Here is a 16,436-nt window from a genome sequence, read left to right on the forward strand (position 1 = left end):
AATAACGTTCCGTTTCCTCACCCACGCACACAAAGCCCTATACGAACTTGGACCTGATTGTCTCAACACGCGCCTTTCCTTTTACACTCCCACCCGCCAGCTGCGTTCGTCCAACCAAGCCCTCGCCGCTGTTCCGCGCATCCACAAAGCCACCATGGGGGGAAGATCCTTCTCCTACTTAGCGGCCAAAACCTGGAATTCCCTTCCCATCCACCTCCGCCTTACTCAAAACCACCTAGCCTTCAGAAAACAACTTAAAACCTGGATATTCGATAAATAAACCTCCCCCCCCCTTCCTCTAGCGCCTTGAGACCCTCTGGGTATGTAGTGCGCTATATAAATTCTGACTTGACTTGACTTGATGCCCCAGCCAGGCCGAACCTACCACTCCTGACAGGGGGTTGATTACATACTCCGTATAACCTGTGCTCACCCTTGGGTAGCGTGACACTGAGCAGCCAGGCTTATCACAGAGGCAATGTGTAAAGCACGGGCACAGCGCACTCACACAATACACTGAGCATCACGAAAGAGACTTCACACGTGTTGTATGCAAACAATGTTTGTATTCAACAGACACATTAATAAACGCAACATGAACATCATGTATTTCAACGCAGAAATGTCATTTGGAAATATCACTAGCCGTACTAGGCCCAACCGTGTTAAAATTAGTAATATACACACTTGGAAAAGCTCCTACTTTACCTCCCCGTACACTTATGCAGTGCAATACTTTGTCTGAACGATGCCCACCCTGGATATTATTATAATCCAATATCACACAGTTATAGGATGCAACCCGGATCACAACAACATCGGAAATGTGTATGCACAGATTTTTACAACACTTTTAAACAGCACTGCAGGCTAAGGCTGCACGGGTAAAAAACAAATGTCAAACGTAGTATTTTTTTTGGCAAGGAATCAAACGTGTAAAGCATCAGCAACACTGCTGTGCTGTGTAATTCATAACAGGCAGTCCCTCTCACACGCTCACTCAGCAGCAATATGCGGTGCCACAGACATCAGGCAGGTCGTATGGGAAGCACTTGCATGCACACGCTCACAGCACCGTAATGCAGTTCAAGTGATATCCAGCAGGTCAGTTGATAACTCACATGCAGACCCCATGGCCCGGGGCCTCCTCCACCAATAGGTTAATCCCGCCTACCTTACACCCAAGGGCTGGAGATAAAGAAAACCTTCTTCCCTGATTCTAGGCCTTTCGCGTTTAGAGTCACACTTAGTCAGGATCCAAGGAAAGAAAGTGGGGGTAGGAAGCTGGGCTAATTAGGCGGCAGTCGACAAACAGAGATTTGGCCTTTATTCTGGAATTTTACCCACAATATACGGAACAAAAGCGGGCTGAGAGCGATAGTTGTTCAATCAAAGGATTCCGCATTGTGCCTTCCGGCACCAGCCCAGTTCTGAGAAGTACAGATGAGGGTCACCAATCTCTTGATCCGCTTCCGATTGCTCTCAGAAGCGTTCCCTAGCCAGTCAATTACTCTCACCACCCAGGCCAGATCTGGGCAATACTATAGGGCAACATAAAGTTGTCAGGGCCGGGTGAGGAGAGGACAGTTGGTCTGCTGCATGGAGCGCACAAAAGGAGCAATGGATGATTGGGGAATGAAGCAGGGGAGCCTCTTAGAAGAAGGAGGCCCCCCCCCATTAGACACATATTGATCCAAGGAGCGCCCAGGCTGAGAGGATGTAGCCTTACGGCTAGAGCGGTCGACCTTGAAGCTGGCGAACCGGGGGGCATATTATCAAGGGGGTTTATCTCTGCTTTTTTGGCTTTAAAAGCCAAGAAAGCGGAGATAAAATGATCTCCCTATTACCTAGCTGTCGCTAACACCAGTTAGCGACAGCTAGTAGGAGATAGCGACCATCTTGGGCCCCACTTTGCATGTCAGTGATATTTATCACTAATGACATGCAAAGTGCGCGTGCCAAGATGTTAGCGACTGGAAACAGTCGCTAACATCGCTATCTCCTATTACCAACTTTTGGAGATATTCGCGCTAAGCGTGAATATCTCCAAAAGCTAACACCTGCCCCTGAGCAGTTCTTAGCCATGTTATTCAATGGGAGGTGGATAACATGGCTAGGAGCATTAGCTCGGTAATGCATGAATATCGCTGACTTTTCAGCGATATTCATGCATTGCGGCCGTTTTTTATCGCATTTGCGATAAACCTTGGTAATACCAAGGTTTATCTGCGATAAAAATCACCGCAGCTTAGCGGTAACATTTTCTCTCTAACCAAGCAATAGCGATAATTATCGCTATTGCTTGGTAATATGCCCCCGGGTTCGAGTCTCTGCAATGATGCTCAACATCCTGTGATTCAGGGCAAATCACTTAATCTCTCTGTGCCTAACAAAAATGAACGTGTTCTTCTGTAACGAAAGTGGTGCTCATGTAAAGCGCTCTGATGCCCGATGTCCCGGGGCTAGTTTGGGCTATATAAAACTCTAAAAAAAAAAAAAAGAATCTGAGTAGCACCAGACAATACTAGACACACACAATGAAGAGTTGCAAATTCCGTACCTCCTTGGAAACGAGGCACAACATCTGATGTGCATTGGTCTGAGTCGCATTTCCACTAATTTGGTCACACACACAGACGCAAGTTCAGCAGTCTCACACGAGGTAGAATGAAGCACTACTACCGGTACACCCTCGCCTCTGATGGTCGCAACCTCTGAATCAGACACCGCCCACAATGAGCATGCAGTGGGTGTGTCGCATGAGAGAGTGCAGCACGGTCAACAAAGTGGGCCACGCTTGGTCCCGCAACCGGTGAATCTGCTCACCACCAACAAGACACTTATGCATGTTGAGGGCCAAAGATTCAGGGTCCACACTCCTTAGATGTGGGCAATACTTTTGGGGCTCCCCACAAAGTAATCCAGTCTCAGGCACAATGCGTAGTTCCATGCTCAATCTGCGCTACCAGTTGGGATCCAGTAACGGTGTGGGCACTTAAGAGGGCACTGCTCTCCAGGTGTCACATGCAGACAGTGTGTGTACCTCACGGGAGGATTTTTATGTCCCGTAGACATCCACAAGAGAACAGAGGGCAAGGCAAGAAGTCCTTGGAGAGCTCGCTTCAGGGTGCCACACAGCAACAGGTAGTACAAAAGGGGGTGGTGATGGACGGAGTATCTGAACCAATCAAACACTCACACCCAGTCAAAAGATCTGGGTTTAATCCATCACCGTTCTTTAGCCCACTCTGCCACCCCAGTTCAGACATGGCCATATGCAAATCAGTCTGACCCTGTGCCTCATGGGAACAGTCCAGCCCGAACTGCCAAGCAATGCCTTCCCTGGACCGGAAACAAGGTTCCGAGGACCGGTTTCTGGCATTCCAGCCGTCTTCAGCCCGGCTTGCTTGAATCCAGTGGCAAAGTGAGCAAGGGACTCACGTCTGAGCATACCATGCCACACTTATGGCGGCCAAAGCGGTACAAAAGGGGGTGGTGATGGACGGAACATCTGAACCAACCAAACACTCACACCAAGTCAAAATATCTTGGTTTGATCCATCACAGCAACAGGTAGTCAGGGCAGCCAGTATTCAAGAAGGGTGCACGGCCCCATACATTGGCAGTAATCCTTCTTGTGCACAATAAATTCCTCTGGCATGTCCACACAAGCGTATCTCTGCCCTGCTGAAGTGTGCCACCAGTAGTTATACTGTAGCATGTCTTTGAAGTGGGGGGATGGGGTGGGGTTAGGAGGGTTTCCATTTGAAGCACAGATGTCTCCCCTAAATTTCAGTCATGCCTGCCACGGGAATGGAATGCAGATCTTAAATCATTAAAATGGGCCATGGCATGGCTCCCCAGAGGCCAAGTATCAATCCCTTTCCCTCCAATCTCTCCAGCTAGGCCCTCAAATGGCAGAAGTCTGTTGTCCCATTTGCATGCCCAATGTTTATAGCTGGGAATGCACAGATGCACTTCCCCAGTCTCCAGTGTGGACCAGAGTCAAACCAAAAGGCACACTAAGAGCTTTAGAGCAGAGGAAGGACCACTTCCTGGAAGTGGCATTTCTAAGCTCTTAATGGCAGAACCATCTTTACCACAGGAGCGGGGCTGTCCTTGTGAATCCAATGATAGGAAACATTATGAGGCGGATCCCCTGCAATACACAATGGCAGCCTGAAGTTATGTCAACCATTCCCGCAGGTTAACCTATAAGAAGAGAACACCTCACAGGTGGTGAAAACACACATGAGTATTTTTCAGTACCTGGGCAGGGAAGACATGTGCACCTCTCTGGCCTTTCACCTACCACTTTCCTCACCCCATAAGACTTACCCCAGGAGTGCCCTAGTGGTAGTGAAAGGCACCCTCAAGATTGTCCAGCGGTTTAGAAAAGCCAACCTGAGCATAAGTGCATAAGTGCAATTGCCCATACAAAGGCCTGCAACGGCAGGCTTGACACGAGTGAAAAACCTCGAAGGCACATGTGTGCACCTACAGGGCTGCATTGGAAGGCCTGAGGCGTGTTTTAACACATCAGGTAATCACCACTTCCTAATGTGTGTAGGAATGGCAAACGCACTTTCACGCTGCCTTTACAGTGGATAAGTGCTCAAAGCCCTGAGACCACTGACAGAGAATCAGCAAAATCCCTGAGGAAAAAGCAATCTGTTTAGAAACACTACAAAAAGCGTGTCAGGTCTAACACCTACCCAAAGCCCTGGGGAGTTAAGGAAACATAAGAGCGGGGTGTTGGATAAACGCTGCAAGAAACAGTGCCTTACAGAGAGCCCTGGATGTTAAGGAAACCTGGGTGCAGGGGTGTTGGCTACACTCTCCAAGAAACAGTACCTTCACCAGAGCCCTGGGGAGTTGTGGAAACCCCGGGCGGGGATGTTGGATAAACTCTGCAAGAAACAATACCATGCCCTGGGAGTTAAGGAAACCCCGGGCGGGGGTGTTGGATAAACTCTGCAGGAAACAGTACCATGCCCTGGGAGTTAAGGAAACCTGGGGGCGGGGTGTTGGATAAACTCTGCAAGAAACAATACCATGCCCTGGGAGTTAAGGAAACCTGGGGGCGGGGTGTTGGATAAACTCTGCAAGAAACAGTACTTTACCCAGAGCTCTGGGGAGGTAAGGAAACCTGGGGGTATTTGATAAACTCAGCAAGAAACAGTACCTTTAACTTAACCAGAGCCCAAGGCAATCAACTTGGGTGGGTGGGGGTTGTTAGATAAACTCTGAAAGTGCCTGTATCCTACCCGACCCCCTGATTCAACCCCCACCATCCCCCCTCCCCCCCACCGCCCAAGGATTCACAGATGGACCGAGTCTGGCATTAACCTGATATAATATTGGAGAAGCATCCTGAAATGTCGCTGGCCCTCTGAGGCCCCGGGCAGCATGACCCCCTCCTTAGACGGATATTAAAGGTTTCTGAGCAGTCTTCAATCTCACCCCCCCCACCACCAACAGAGCCCCCCCAGGCCGTTCACTTTATTAAACGACCTCTCGCCCCCATCCGTCCCCTGAGAGCTCGGATGTGTAATACGAAAGAGTGGACACAAACAGGCCGCCTCTGGGAGGAGGGTTTATCGTGCCAATGCCACCCCCCCCCTCTCTCCCTCAACCCCCCCCTCACTGCCGCCAATCACAACCAACTTCAGAAGGACGAGCGGCAATATGAGCATTATCCTTTTCAATGCAGCTACAGACCCGCTCGAATCAACTTCTGTTCTGTTCCCCGGCACTAAATCACCACTAATCCTTTCTGGGTTCCGGAGTAGCGCTACCCACGGAAAGACTAAGAAAGGGGTAGTAATAAATGAAATTACTGCGAGGGAGAAGGAATATACCTGGGTATTGCCTGAGAGAAGGAACATACCTGGGTACCGCCCGGGAAGAGGGACATACCTGGGTACCGCCCGGGAGGAGGGACATACCTGGGTACCGCCCGGGAGGAGGGACATACCTGGGTACCGCCCGGGAGGAGGGACATACCTGGGTACCGCCCGAGAGGAGGGACATACCTGGGTACCGCCCGGGAGGAGGGACATACCTGGGTAACACCCAAGAGGAGGGACATAGCTGGGTACCACCCGAGAGGAGGGACGGAGGGACATACCTGGGTACTGCCCCGGAGAAGGAACATACCTGGGTACCGCCCGGGAGGAGGGACATACCTGGGTACCAACCGAGAGGAGGGACGGAGGGACATACCTGGGTACTGCCCCGGAGAAGGAACATACCTTGGTACTGCCCGGGAGGAGGGACATACCTGGGTACCGCCCGGGAGGAGGGACATACCTGGGTACTGCCCCGGAGAAGGAACATACCTGGGTACCGCCTGGGAGGAGGGACATACCTGGGTACTGCCCCGGAGAAGGAACATACCTGGGTACCGCCCGGGAGGAGGGACATACCTGGGTACCGCCCAGGAGGAGGGACATACCTGGGTAACGCCCAAGAGGAGGGACATAGCTGGGTACCACCCGAGAGGAGGGACGGAGGGACATACCTGGGTACTGCCCCGGAGAAGGAACATACCTGGGTACCGCCCGGGAGGAGGGACATACCTGGGTACCAACCGAGAGGAGGGACGGAGGGACATACCTGGGTACTGCCCCGGAGAAGGAACATACCTGGGTACCACCCGAGAGGAGTGCCATACCTGGGTAACGCCCAAGAGGAGGGACATACCTGGGTACCACCCGAGAGGAGGGACGGAGGGACATACCTGGGTACTGCCCCGGAGAAGGAAAATGCCTGGGTACCGCCCGGGAGGAGGGACATACCTGGGTACCGCCCGGGAGGAGGGACATACCTGGGTAACACCCAAGAGGAGGGACATAGCTGGGTACCACCGAGAGGAGGGACGGAGGGACATACCTGGGTACTGCCCCGGAGAAGGAACATACCTGGGTACCGCCCGGGAGGAGGGACATACCTGGGTACCAACCGAGAGGAGGGACGGAGGGACATACCTGGGTACTGCCCCGGAGAAGGAACATACCTGTGTACTGCCCGGGAGGAGGGACATACCTGGGTACCGCCCGGGAGGAGGGACATACCTGGGTACTGCCCCGGAGAAGGAACATACCTGGGTACCGCCTGGGAGGAGGGACATACCTGGGTACTGCCCCGGAGAAGGAACATACCTGGGTACCGCCCGGGAGGAGGGACATACCTGGGTACCGCCCGGGAGGAGGGACATACCTGGGTAACGCCCAAGAGGAGGGACATAGCTGGGTACCACCCGAGAGGAGGGACGGAGGGACATACCTGGGTACTGCCCTGGAGAAGGAACATACCTGGGTACCGCCCGGGAGGAGGGACATACCTGGGTACCAACCGAGAGGAGCGACGGAGGGACATACCTGGGTACTGCCCCGGAGAAGGAACATACCTGGGTACCACCCGAGAGGAGTGCCATACCTGGGTAACGCCCAAGAGGAGGGACATACCTGGGTACCACCCGAGAGGAGGGACGGAGGGACATACCTGGGTACTGCCCCGGAGAAGGAACATGCCTGGGTACCGCCCGGGAGGAGGGACATACCTGGGTACCGCCCGGGAGGAGGGACATACCTGGGTACCGCCCGGGAGGAGGGACATACCTGGGTAACGTCCGAGAGGAGGGACATAGCTGGGTACTGCCCCGGAGAAGAAACATACCTGGGTACCGCCCGGGAGGAGGGACATACCTGGGTGCCGCCCAAGAGGAGGGACATACCAGGGTACCACCCGAGAGGAGTGCCATACCTGGGTAACGCCCAATAGGAGGGACATACCTGGGTACCACCCAAGAGGAGGGACGGAGGGACATACCTGGGTACCGCCCAAGTGGAGGGACATACCTGGGTACTGCCCGAGAGGAGGGACATACCTTGGTACCGCCCGAGAGGAGGGACATACCTGGGTACCGCCCAAGTGGAGGGACATACCTGGGTACCGCCCGAGAGGAGGGACATACCTTGGTACCGCCCGAGAGGAGGGACATACCTTGGTACCGCCCGAGAGGAGGGACATACCTGGGTACTGCCTGAGAGGAGAAACATTCCTGGGTACCGCCCGAAAGGAGGGACATACCTTGGTACCGCCCGAGAGGAGGGACATACCTTGGTACCGCCCGAGAGGAGGGACATACCTGGGTACTGCCTGAGAGGAGAAACATTCCTGGGTACCGCCCGAAAGGAGGGACATACCTTGGTACCGCCCGAGAGGAGGGACATACCTTGGTACTGCCCAGGAGGAGGAACATACCTTGGTACCGCCCGAGAGGAGGGACATACCTGGGTACTGCCCCGGAGAAGAAACACACCTGGGTATCGCCCGAAAGGAGGGACATACCTGGGTACCGCCCGAGAGGAGGGACATACCTGGGTACCGCCCGAGAGGAGGGACATACCTGGGTACCGCCCGAGAGGAGGGACATACCTGGGTACCGCCCGAGAGGAGGGACATACCTGGGTACCGCCCGAGAGCAGGAACATACCTGGGTATCGCCCGAGAGGAGGGACATACCTGGGTACTGCCCGAGAGCAGGAACATACCTGGGTATCGCCCGAGAGGAGGGACATACCTGTGTACTGCTAGGGAGGAGAAACATACCAGGGTACTGCCCGAGAGGAGGGACATACCAGGGTACTGGCCAAGAGGAGGGACATACCTGGGTACTGCCTTGGCGCAGCCTGGAAGTGCATAAAGAAAAGTTTGGGGGCTGTGATCCGAAGCACAATGGGGCGGAGTCTGAGATGTGTCCATAAAGAACAGTATATTCTGTACCTATGTCCTTCCTTGGTCTGTGACTACAGGTAACTGCACATAAAACAAAATGCAGACCTTTAAATGAACACTAAAAGTCAGATTAATTGTATCTGTGGGAAAGGCATTTTCCTGGCTGCAAAGCTTGGTTGGTTGATGCGACGGGTGTCCCCGGACGGCCCCTCATTCTGCAGCTGCACACGACGGCACGTGCAGCAAGGGAATCCTTTCTGCTGTCGCCCAGGACACCTTGCAGATGTGCAAGTGTTGAAAAAGAAAAAACACTTTGACAGCTTGAAAAGCACAGAAGTTTAAAAATAAGACACAGTGAGCCCAGAATCACAACGCCGTTTTAATATATATCAATATCATGTTTTGGTGCTTTTTTGCTCAACATTTAATACTATAAAACCCCTTAATTCACAGGGAGCCGTGAAGTATGGCAAACATTTATGTTTTTATCATCATGGCCTTCCCCAAAGGACTCTGATCAGCCTCAACATTTCATGGTGTCAAATTATACACATCTAAATTATACAGCAAACATGCTACTTACGAGGCACTTTGCCTGGTATTATTTTCATCTGTTTGAGACACAACAATTTTTGTGAACTTTGAAAATTGTTGAAAATGCAGCCAATGGTTCGCCGAAATCCACTGACCAGCACCATTGGTGTTGCTGTTGCTTTTACTAACAATTTATTCCAGAAATGTGAAAAAAACTAAACTTTCTAGTTCCCTTCAGTGCCTTTGTAAGCTGCCCTTACAAGTTGGCAGCCTTTTAAAGCAACTACATAAAAATAAACATAAAATGTAAACAATAATTAACAGGACCATTAATCAATCAATCAATCAACAGCAATTTGTAGAGCGCACTACTCACCCTGAGGGTCTCAAGGCGCTGGGGGGAGGGGTCTGTTACTGCTCGAAGAGCCAGGTCTTGAGTTGTTTCCTGAAGGCGAGGTGGTCCTGGGTCAGCCGTAGGTGGGTGGGGAGGGAGTTCCATGTCTTGGCTGCCAGGTAGGAGAAGGATCTTCCTCCGGCGGTGGCTCTGCGGATGCGTGGTACGGTGGCGAGGGCGAGGCTGGCCGATCGCAGCTGGCGGGTGGGCGTGTAGAAAGAGAGGCGGCTGTTGAGGTACTTCGGGCCCATGTCGTGGAGAGCCTTGTGTGCGTGGGTGAGGAGTCTGAACGTGATCCTCTTGCTGACTGGGATCCAGTGCAGGTCTCTCAGGTGGGTCGAGATATGGCTGTGTCGGGGGATGTCCAGAATGAGTCGTGCGGAGGCGTTCTGTATGCGCTGGAGTCTTTTCTGTAATATGGACTGTATTGACATCCTGTGGTTCTAATGACATTTAGAAATCACTCAGTGTTGACCCACATGGTTTATGATGTCACAAGAACTCCCAGCAATATTGCACCATATTCCATAGTTACCTGAAATGTACCCTATATAGACAGGGCCACTGGAATTATGCATTTGTGCGGCTGCAGCACTTCTTACGTAATTATATAAATTTGCAACAGTTGTCACATAATCCATCATATGCCACATAATCTGCTGATATTAACAAAAATTTTATTTCTAGCTGAAAAGGTTCAAGAGTTAAGAAAAATGCAACAGCACATGTTGTGGAGCAGTGTAAGGCCCTCTGCAAAGGTTGACTGGTCAAATTTCAGTTGCTTAATGCTCTATTTGGGTGTTAAACTGGTATTAATCAGGTACAACCAATGCCCAGACAACATCTCGCAATTGAGAGAGAACTATTTCATTGAAAATGCTTGTTGTGTGAGAGATTGTTTTTTTTTTCCGCATTCCTATCTCTGGTAGCCTGACCTCTAGTGGTGACACTTCTAGCAACCCAACCCCGTCACCCCCATAATACTGAGCAGTGCTTAATTTGAGCCGCTGTTTTCCGGACACACTTATTTAGAACACACATGATTTTCCCCAGACTCACCGGATGTTGAGCTATCCGAGACTCCAACCTTGGGGCATATTACCAAGCAATAGCGATAATTATCGCTATTGTTTGGTTAGAGACAATTTTTTACCGCTGAGCTGCGGCGATTTTTACCGCAGATAAACCTTGGTATTACCAAGGTTTATCGCAAATGCGATAAAAATCGGCCGCAATGCATGAATATCGCTGAAAAGTCAGCGATATTCATGCATTACCGAGCTAATGCTCTTAGCCATGTTATCCACCTCCCATTGGATAACATGGCTAAGAACTGCTCAGGGCAGGTGTTAGCTTTTGGAGATATTTGCGCTTAGCGCGAATATCTCCAAAAGTTGGTAATAGGAGATAGCGATGTTAGCGACTGTTTCCAGTCGCTAACATCTTGGCACGCCCACTTTGCATGTCATTAGTGATAAATATCAGTGACATGCAAAGTGGGGCCCAAGATGGTCACTATCTCCTACTAGCTGTCGCTAACTGGTGTTAGCGACAGCTAGGTAATAGGGAGATAATTTTATCTCCGCTTTCTTGGCTTTTAAAGCCAAAAAAGCGGAGATAAACCCCCTTGATAATATGCCCCCTGGTTCTCTCATCTCTACCCATTAGGCCATTAGGCCAAGTCCTCTCCAGGTTAATTTGTGCCGGGGCAGGAGGCAGGAGGCAGGAGGCAGTTTGCACCAGCACATTTCTCCTGTTAGCGCTGCCTCCTGAGGAGAACCCCGGCACTTTTTATTTTACAAATTAACCAGTGGACGTTTCGTAACTTGCATTTGACATGCAATGGTGTATGTAGGTCTTAACTTGTACCAAGTGAACTCACCATAAATGAAGCTTTAAACATTCAGGGACACAATATTGCTGCGCCCGGTACCAAGCAAACATAGAAGCATCTATGCTCAGACTAAGCAGCCCTGTACTGTGCGCTCTGTATCTCTGTTTAACCATGCATGATTTAATGCAAAGATTTAAACAAAAGTTAGGTGTACAATGGGTGCACACTGTTAACTTTAAAACTCTTAAGTCAATGGTTCTGAAATACACCAGTTAAGGTGCTTTAAAATAACATAATAGTGCTATAAAAATGCTAACCTAATTCTGAGTGTTTATTAATATTACAAGATACAAGTTAATGTATAGTTTAGGAAGAAATAGTGTATTTGTATAGTGTTATGATGCTTTTTCTTCTTTTAAAAGCACCGCAACTATGTCTCAGTACTGTTTAGATTGTGTTCCTTAAGTTCCCTTTCTTCCTTATGTATTATAGCCTCCAGCAGCCCTAACATTAAGGACTTTTGAAAGCTTTCTTTTTTTTATCTTAATATAAATATTTAACCGTTTGTTATATGTTGTGGAATATGCTACCTCAGAGCTTGCCACACGTGTTCATGTCTGCCCACTTTGAGACGCCCATTTTCTCAGCCTCATAAGAATAAACCCCCGGGATGGCCCTGCTGAGAATGAAAAACGTGTCCTGCCACTTACACAACCGCAAGGAATCATGCTACCGCTGTGACCACCTTCACCGTTATGAATGTGGAGTGAACTCTTGTACGGGTGCACAGAGTGTTCTTTCATTTAGCCAACTAAAAAACATTGCTTGCGTTAACTTTTTCCATTATTGTATTTTTCACTGAATGCTGCAAGTTAGTAATCGACACACAATTGATGGGCAGACTACTACTAACTTGCAAAAAGAACAATTGATGGATAGAGAGCAGAACAATTCCCAGATCTCTGTGCTGCGGTGAATGTATGATATTGTTCTGCATTCTGTCCATCAATTGTTCTTTTTGCAAGTTAGTAATGACCTCACGGTAAAAAGAAAATAAAACAAACCCCGAATATATCCATGCACATTTTCACATACTTTTCTGGGGGAAAGGAAAACCCTTTGCAAAGCGTTTCTGTCACATTACTGTTTTCAGCTCCCAGGGGCCTTGTGATGGGAGCCTGCAGTCTCATGGTGTGAGTGAGTGAGTGAGTGCATGAGTGAACAGCTCCCGGGTGCCTTGTGATGGGAGCCTGCACCCTCTTTGGTGTGAGTGAATGACCAGCTCCCAGGAGCCTTCTAATGGGAGCCGGCCGCCTCTTTGCTGTGAGAGAGTGAACAGCTCCTAAGTGCCTCGTGATGGGAACCTGCACCTTCTTTGGTGTGAGTGAGTGAACAGCTCCTAAGTGCCTCGTAATGGGAACCTGCACCTTCTTTGGTGTGAGTGAGTCAACAGCTCCCGGGTGCCTTGTAATGGGAGCCGGCCGCATCTTTGGTGTGAGTGAGTGAACAGCTTCCAGGTGCCTTGTATGGGAGCCTGCACCCTCTTTGGTGTGAGTGAGTGAACAGCTTCTAGGTACCTTGTGAACGGAGCCTGCACCCTCTTTGGTGTGAGTGAGTGAACAGCTCCTAAGTGCCTTGTGATGGGAACCTGCACCTTCTTTGGTTTGAGTGAGTGAACAGCTCCCATTCTCTTGTGATGGGAGCCTGCACCCTCTTTGGTGTGAGTGAGTGAACAACTCCCAGGTGCCTTGTGGTGGGAGCCTGCACCCTCTTTGGTGTGAGTGAGTGAACAACTCCCAGGTGCCTTGTGGTGGGAGCCTGCACCCTCTTTGGTGTGAGTGAGTGAACAACTCCCAGGTGCCTTCTGGTGGGAGCCTGCACCCTCTTTGGTGTGAGTGAGTGAACAACTCCCAGGTGCCTTGTGGTGGGAGCCTGCACCCTCTTTGGTGTGAGTGAGTGAACAGCTCCTAAGTGCCTTGTGATGGGAACCTGCACCTTCTTTGGTGTGAGTGAGTGAACAGCTTCCAGGTGCCTTGTATGGGAGCCTGCACCCTCTTTGGTGTGAGTGAGTGAACAACTCCCAGGTGCCTTGTGGTGGGAGCCTGCTGCCTCTTTGGTGTGAGTGAGTGAACAGCTCCCGGGTGCCTTGTGGTGGGAGCCTGCAACCTCTTTGGTGTGAGTGAGTGAACAACTCCCAGGTGCCTTGTGGTGGGAGCCTGCACCCTCTTTGGTGTGAGTGAGTGAACAACTCCCAGGTGCCTTGTGGTGGGAGCCTGCTGCCTCTTTGGTGTGAGTGAGTGAACAGCTCCCGGGTGCCTCGTGATGGGAGCCTGCACCCTCTTTGGTGTGAGTGAGTGAACAGCTCCTAAGTGCCTTGTGATGGGAGCCTGCACCCTCTTTGGTGTGAGTGAGTGAACAGCTCCTAAGTGCCTTGTGATGGGAGCCTGCACCTTCTTTGCTGTGAGTGAGTGAACAGCTTCCAGGTGCCTTGTATGGGAGCCTGCACCTTCTTTGGTGTGAGTGAGTGAACAGCTCCCAGGTGCCTTGTGATGGGAACCTGCACCTTCTTTGGTGTGAGTGAGTGAACATCTCCCAGGTGCCTTGTGATGGGAACCTGCACCTTCTTTGGTGTGAGTGAGTGAACAGCTCCCATTCTCTTGTGATGGGAACCTGCACCCTCTTTGGTGTGAGAGAGTGAACAGCTTCGAGGTGCCTTGTGATGGGAGCCTGCACCCTCTTTGGTGTGAGTGAGTGAACAACTCCCAGGACCTTGTAATGGGAGCCTGCAGACTCTTTGGTGTGAGAGAGTGAACAGCTTTCAGGTGCCTTGTGATGGGAGCCTGCACCCTCTTTGGTGTGAGTGAGTGAACAGCTCCCAGGTGCCTTGTGGTGGGAGCCTGCAGCCTCTTTGGTGTGAGAGAGTGAACAGCTTCCAGGTGCCTTGTGATGGGAGCCTGCACCCTCTTTGGTGTGAGTGAGTGAACAGCTCCCATTCTCTTTTGATGGGAACCTGCACCCTCTTTGGTGTGAATGAGTGAACAACTCCCAGGACCTTGTAATGGGAGCCTGCAGCATCTTTGGTGTGATTGAGTGAGTGAACAGCTCCCGGGTGCCTTGTGATGGGAGCCTGCTCCCTCTTTGGTGTGAGTGAATGACCAGCTCCCAGGTGCCTTCTAATGGGAGCCTGAAGCCTCTTTAGTGTGAGTGAGTGAACAGCTCCCGGGTGCCCCGTGATGGGAGCCTGCACTCTCTTTGGTGTGAGAGAGTGAACAGCTCCTAAGTGCCTCGTGATGGGAACCTGCACATTCTTCGGTGTGAGTGAGTGAACAGCTTCCAGGTGCCTTGTGATGGGAGCCTGCACCCTCTTTGGTGTGAGTGAGTGAGTGATAAGCTCCCAGGTGCCTTGTGATGGGAGCCTGCACCCTCTTTCGTGTGAGTGAGTGAACAGTTCCCATGTGCCTTGTATGGGAGCCTGCCGCCTCTTTGGTGTGAGTGAGTGAACAGCTTCCAGGTGCCTTTTGATGGGAGCCTGCACCCTCTTTGTTGTGAGTGAGTGAACAGCTTCCAGGTGCCTTGTGATGGGAGCCTGCACTCTCTTTGGTGTGAGTGAGTGAACAACTCCCATGTGCCTCGTGATGGGAGCCTGCACCCTCTTTGGTGTGAGTGAGTGAACAGCTTCCATGTGCCTTGTATGGGAGCCTGCCGCCTCTTTGGTGTGAGTAAGTGAACTGCTTCCAGGTGCCTTGTGATGGGAGCCTGCACCCTCTTTGTTGTGAGTGAGTGAGTGAACAGCTTCCAGGTGCCTTGTGCTGGGAGCCTGCACCCTCTTTGGTGTGAGTGAGTGAACAACTCCCAGGACCATGTAATGGGAGCCTGGCGCCTCTTTGGTGTGAGTGAGTGAACAGCTTCCAGGTGCCTTGTGATGGGAGCCTGCACCCTCTTTGGTGTGAGAGAGTGAACAGCTCCTAAGTGCCTTGTGATGGGAACCTGCACCTTCTTTGCTGTGAGTGAGTGAACAGCTTCCAGGTGCCTTGTATGGGAGCCTGCACCCTCTTTGGTGTGAATGAGTGAGTGAACAGCTCCCATTCTCTTGTGATGGGAACCTGCACCCTCTTTGGTGTGAGTGAGTGAACAACTCCCAGGACCTTGTAATGGGAGCCTGCAGCCTCTTTGGTGTGAGTGAGTGAAAAGCTCCCATTCTCTTGTGATGGGAACCTGCACCCTCTTTGGTGTGAGTGAGTGAACAGCTCCCATTCTATTGTAATGGGAGCCTGCACCCTCTTTGGTGTGAGTGAGTGAACAACTCCCAGCACCTTGTAATGGGAGCATGCAGCCTCTTTGGTGTGAGAGAGTGAACAGCTTCCAGGTGTCTTGTGATGAGAGCCTGCACCCTCTTTGGTGTGAGTGAGTGAACAACTCCCAGGTGCCTCATGATGAGAGCCTGCACCCTCTTTGGTGTGAGTGAGTGAACAGCTCCCAGGTGCCTTGTGCTGGGAGCCTGCACCCTCTTTGGTGTGAGTGAGTGAACAGCTCCCATGTGCCTTGTGGTGGGAGCCTGCAGCCTCTTTCGTGTGAGTGAGTGAACAACTCCCGGGTGCCCCGTGATGGGAGCCTGCAGCCTCTTTGGTGTGAGTGAGTGAAAAGCTCCCATTCTCTTGTGATGGGAACCTGCACCCTCTTTGGTGTGAGTGAGTGAACAGCTCCCATTCTATTGTAATGGGAGCCTGCACCCTCTTTGGTGTGAGTGAGTGAACAACTCCCAGCACCTTGTAATGGGAGCCTGCAGCCTCTTTGGTGTGAGTGAGTGAGTGAACAGCTCCCGGGTGCCTTGTGATGGGAGCCTGCACCCTCTTTGGTGTGAGTGAGTGAACAACTCCCAGGACCTTGTAATGGGAGCCTGCAGCCTCTTTGGTGTGAGTGAGTGAGGGAACA

Source organism: Lissotriton helveticus, chromosome 5_1 (assembly GCF_964261635.1).
Source record: "Lissotriton helveticus chromosome 5_1, aLisHel1.1, whole genome shotgun sequence".
NCBI lineage: Eukaryota > Metazoa > Chordata > Amphibia > Caudata > Salamandridae > Lissotriton > Lissotriton helveticus.